The sequence below is a fragment of the Salmo trutta genome, chromosome 18 (genome assembly GCF_901001165.1).
Source record: "Salmo trutta chromosome 18, fSalTru1.1, whole genome shotgun sequence".
Taxonomy (NCBI): Eukaryota; Metazoa; Chordata; class Actinopteri; order Salmoniformes; family Salmonidae; genus Salmo; species Salmo trutta.
This window is the reverse complement of record NC_042974.1, coordinates 13146934-13152669: the sequence shown is the minus strand read 5'-3', so window position 1 is coordinate 13152669 and position 5736 is coordinate 13146934.

Here is a 5736-nt window from a genome sequence, read left to right as displayed (position 1 = left end):
AAAAGCAAATTGTGGAAGTGATTTCTAATGCTTCTAGGTGATTCTGGAAATGGTTTAAACCTGTATATATAGTGGAGGTGAATGTCATTAACATAGCTTTATCACATGCATTCCTTGGGAAACCTTGTGCCTGAAACGTTCCATTGTGATTAGCTGTTGTTATTAACTACCAGACAAGGAAAGCTTAGGAGAAATCTGTATTATAATTGGGGTGAGCCTTCGCAGATGAATACAGAAATAGGATCATTTATTTTCACAAATAATGAGCAGAATGACATAGATCTGGTTTTCAGTGGAATGTCATTATGGATATTCCACTGTTGTCTAACATGATCATTTTCCAAAAGGGCTCCTCAAGCCAATGTAAATCCTTCAGTAGGACTCAATATAATCATTTTTGCAAGGGTTTTCTTTTCTTCTGCTTTAAAATAAATATTTGGACCCTCAAGTGTAAACATGAGACGTTTCTTAAATGTTTGTTGACTGAATGTCTTCAGTCATAAAATGTTCAACCCCCTTGTTAAGGTAAGCCTAAATAAGTTCAGGAGTAAAAAGGTGCTTAACAAGTCACATAATAAGTTGCAATAATAGTGTTTTGACATGATTTTTTAATGACTACGTCATCTCTGTACCCCACACATACAATTATCTGTAAGGTCCCACAGTCGAACAGTACATTTCAAACACAGATTCAACCACAAACACAAGGGAGGTTTTCCAATGGCTCGCAAAGAAGGGCACTTATTGCTTGGCAAAAAAATATTTCAAAACAAATATTTCAAAACATTCATCCTGTTTGCAATAAGGCACTGAAGTAAAACTGCAAAAACAATTGGCAAAGAAATGAACTTTATATCCTGAATACAAAGCGGTATGTTGGGGGCAAATCCAACACAACACATCAGTGAGTACCACTCTTCATATTTTCAAGCATGGTGGTGGCTGCATCATGTTATGTGTATGCTTGTCATCGGCAAGGACTAGGCAGTTTTTAGTTTAAAAAGAAACAATTAGAGCTAAGCACAGGCAAAATCCTAAAGGAAAACCTGGTTCAGTCTGATTTCCAACAGTCACTGGGAGATGAATTCACCTTTCAGCAGGACAATAACCTAAAACACAAGGCCAAATATAGACTTAGGTTGCTTACCAAGACAACATTGAATGTTCCTGAGTGGCCTAGTTACAGTTTTGATATAAATCAGACTGAAAATCAAATCAAATCAAAGTTTATTTGTCACGTGCTCCGAATACAAAAGGTGTAGACATTACAGTGAAATGCTTACTTACAGGCTCTAACCAATAGTGCAAAAAATGTATTAGGTGAACAATAGGTAGGTAAAGAAATAAAACAACAGTAAAATTACAGGCTATATACAGTAGCAAGGCTATAAAAGTAGCGAGGCTACATACAGACACCGGTTAGTCAGGCTGATTGAGGTAGTATGTACATGTAGATATGGTTAAAGTGACTATGCATATATGATGAACAGAGAGTAGCAGTAGCGTAAAAGAGAGGTTGGCGGGTGGTGGGTGGTGGGACACAATGGAGATAGCCCGGTTAGCCAATGTGCGGGAGCACTGGTTGGTCGGGCCGATTGAGATAGATGTACATGTATAGTTAAAGTGACTATGCATATATGATAAACAGAGAGTAGCAGCAGCGTAAAAAGAGGGGTGGGGGGAGGGGGGCACACAATGCAAATAGTCCGGGTAGCCATTTGATTACCTGTTCAGGAGTCTTATGGCTTGGGGGTAAAAACTGTTGAGAAGCCTTTTTGTCCTAGACTTGGCACTCCAGTACCGCTTGCCATGCGGTAGTAGAGAGAACAGAGACTGGGGTGGCTGGGGTCTTTGCCAATTTTTAGGGCCTTCCTCTGACACCGCCTGGTGTAGAGGTCCTGGATGGCAGGCAGCTTAGCCCTAGTGATGTATTGGGCCGTACGCACTACCCTCTGTAGTGCCTTGCGGTCAGAGGCCGAGCAATTGCCATACCAGGAAGTGATGCAACCAGTCAGGATGCTCTCGATGTTGCAGCTGTAGAACCTTTTGAGGATCTCAGGGCCCTTGCCAAATCTATGGCAAGACTTGAAAATGTCTCTCAAGCAATGAACAACAACCAACTTGACAGAGCTTGAAGAATTTCAAAAGAAATGTGTGCAAATATTGTACAATCCAGGTGTGCAAAGCTGTTATAGACTTACCCAGAAATACTCACAGCTGTAATCACTGCCAAAGGTGATTCTAACATGTATTGACTCAGGGGTGTGAATACTTAAGTAAATGAGATTTCTGTATTTCACTTTCAGCACATTTGCAAACATTTCTAAAAACATGTTTTCACTTTGTCATGATGGGGTACTGGGTGTAGATGGATGAGAATCACATCTATTTAATCAATTTTAAATTCAGGCTGTAACAACAAAATGTGGAATAAGTCAAGGGGTATGAATACTTTCTGAGGGCACTGTAAATCCCCTTGAGAGGTTGAGCACTCATGTTTCAATAAACACATATTTACCTTATAAAGTCATTACAGGAAAGTTCATATTTTTTGTCTTAGACTATGTTTATTCAAAAGTCAGATATCTGGCAGGACTGACAATTTACAATGCCTGAATCTACCAACTCGACTGGCAAGGTTTCCTATAATATTCGCAGAAGCTCTTTCATTTAATTAAACTGATCATTTAATTAGAGTGATGGCCTCTGCAGTCAGTGCCAGTAGGCAGATGATGGCTGATTAAAGAGCTGACATAATACTTGCTGGCCAGTGATGTCCAGGTGAAGTGGAAAGACTTCTGCTTGAAATAATGAAGCAGGGCATTTCTGGCTCCCTCACACATTCCCTCCTGACTTTGCTAAAATGAGAGTTCTGCTGGCTGCTTTCGCATTCTCAGTTCTTCTACAGTCATAAGCCTGAAGTTGCCTCACAACAGAAATAAATTAGAACATGAACTGACTGCTGGTTCTCAACAGGGTTGCTGGGTGTCAGCAGGGTTTATTGGGTGTCAACAGGGTGCCAGTTATGGGCCCAATTGTGTGAGTGAATACCCCTTATTTATTAATAGGTAGGTGCTTATATTGTACAAGTGTATATTAATAATAAAAAGTATGTTTTATTGTCACATACACCTGATAGGTGTAGTGAAATGTGTTTAACAGGGCTAGCCATAGTAGTATGGCGCCCCTACATGTGTGAATTGGCAAAGTTTTTTTTGCATATCCCAAATCTCCCCTAGACACTCTCGGAGAGTGGGGTCACGGCCAGGGTCTTCCATTATCAACGGTGACCCTCTGATCTGACCCTCTGATCTCACTGGTAAGCCATTATCAACACGACCCTCTGATCTCACTGGTAAGCCATTATCAACGGTGACCGTCTGATCTGACCCTCTGATCTCACTAGTAAGCCATTTATACAGCCAGGCTCCATAGCGAAGCAGACGTTTTACAGCCAGGCTCCATAGCGAAGCAGACGTTATACAGCCAGGCTCCATAGCGAAGCAGGCTTTATACAGCCAGGCTCCATAGTGAAGCAGGCGTTATACAGCCAGGCTCCATAGTGAAGCAGGCGTTATACAGCCAGGCTCCATAGTGAAGCAGGCGTTATACAGCCAGGCTCCATAGTGAAGCAGGCGTTATACAGCCAGGCTCCATAGCGAAGCAGACGTTATACAGCCAGGCTCCATAGTGAAGCAGACGTTACACAGCCAGACTCCATAGCGAAGCAGGCGTTATACAGCTAGGCTCCATAGTGAAGCAGGCCTTATAAAGCCAGGCTCCATAGTGAAGCAGGCCTTATAAAGCCAGGCTCCATAGTGAAGCAGACATTATACAGCCAGGCTCCATAGTGAAGCAGGCGTTATACAGCTAGGCTCCATAGTGAAGCAGGCCTTATAAAGCCAGGCTCCATAGTGAGGCAGGCCTTATAAAGCCAGGCTCCATAGTGAAGCAGGCTTTATACATTCAGGGTCCATAGTGAAGCAGGCCTTATAAAGCCAGGCTCCATAGTGAAGCAGGCCATATAAAGCCAGGCTCCATAGTGAAGCAGGCCTTATAAATCCAGGCTCCATAGCGAAGCAGGCCTTATAAAGCCAGGCTCCATAGTGAAGCAGGCCTTATAAAGCCAGGCTCCATAGTGAAGCATGCCTTATACAGCCAGGCTCCATAGTGAAGCAGGCCTTATAACGCCAGGCTGCATAGTGAAGCAGGCCTTATAAAGCCAGGCTCCATAGTGAAGCATGCCATATAAAGCAAGGTTCCATAGTGAAGCAGGCCTTATAAAGCCAGGCTCCATAGTGAAGCATGCCGTATAAAGCCAGGCTCCATAGTGAAGCAGGCCTTATAACGCCAGGCTACATAGTGAAGCAGGCCTTATAAAGCCAGGCTCCATAGTGAAGCAGTTCTTATAAAGCCAGGCCGGGGAAATGCATAAGTATTAAACTGTACAGTAAAATAGTTGGTAATAGTTGGTGAGATAGAAAAATGTCAGGAAGGATTTCACAATGTGCAACCATGACCTGCATTAAAGGTGATTCAGGTGTTTTGTATTTTATAGGAGAGGGAATTAAGAGAGTCTTTTAGAAAAAAAATGCAAGCCTGGTATTCAGTGAATACACTAAAATGCCAAGATCTTCTTGCATCAGTGAAAACCTATAATTGCTGTTAAACGTGGAAAAGTTAAGCAGAATAGAATGGCTTTGTGTAGGATGTAAATCATAGAGAACTAACTAACAGGTTGAATTAATTGAACTCCGATAAAGTCGAATTATGGAGTGGATTTCTGTAGAGTTATTCTATGGGGTAACAATTTGATCTAGTGCTAATATGCTAGTCTACCGTTGGAACTCTGTTAAGGACAATCAGGATCCACATTATTGTGTTTGTCACACATATGCTGTAATAAGAAGACATTGCTTGAATATATACCTGAAAAGGTCCAATGCAGCCATTTTGATCTTAATATCAAGTAATATCTGGGTAACAATTACAAACCTTACTATGATTGTTTTAATTTGAAATGTTCAAAAATAACCAAATGTAGCTTCTTAGCAAAGAGCAATTTCTCAAGCAATAATTTTTCTAGGACCATCTGGGAGTGGTCTGAAAAGGATCTGTTATTGGCAGAGAGGTTTGGAACTCTTTCTTATTGGTCTATTAATTATTTACAGCATAGTGATGTCACCAGGCAAGCCAAAACCCCATCCCACCAAAACAGGCTGAAATGGTATTATCACCATTTTCATAATTTCACAGTATTATTCCAACCTAATAGTGTGGAAATATATATAAAACAAAGAAAAATTACATTTTTGACTGCACTGGGCCTTTAAACCTCTGATTTGTTCAAGAGACGTAAGTACACAATGTGCATGATGTCACGTCCTGACCATAGAAAGCTTTTATTTTCTATGGTAGAGTAGGTCAGGGCGTGACGGGGGGTTTTGTCTAGTTTATATTTTCTATGTTGTGTGGTTCTAGTTTCTGTTTTTCTATGTTGTTGTTTTTGGGATGATCTCCAATTAGAGGCAGCTGGTCATTGTTGTCTCTAATTGGGGATCATATTTAAGTAGTTGTTTTTCCCACCTGGGTTTGTGGGAGATTATATTTTGAGTTAGTGTATGTTGCGCCGCTTCGTCACGGTTTGTTGTTTTGTTTAGTAGTTTATTTGTATTTCTTGCATAGTTTCACAGTTAAAATAAAATGTGGAACGATACACACGCTGCGCCTTGGTCT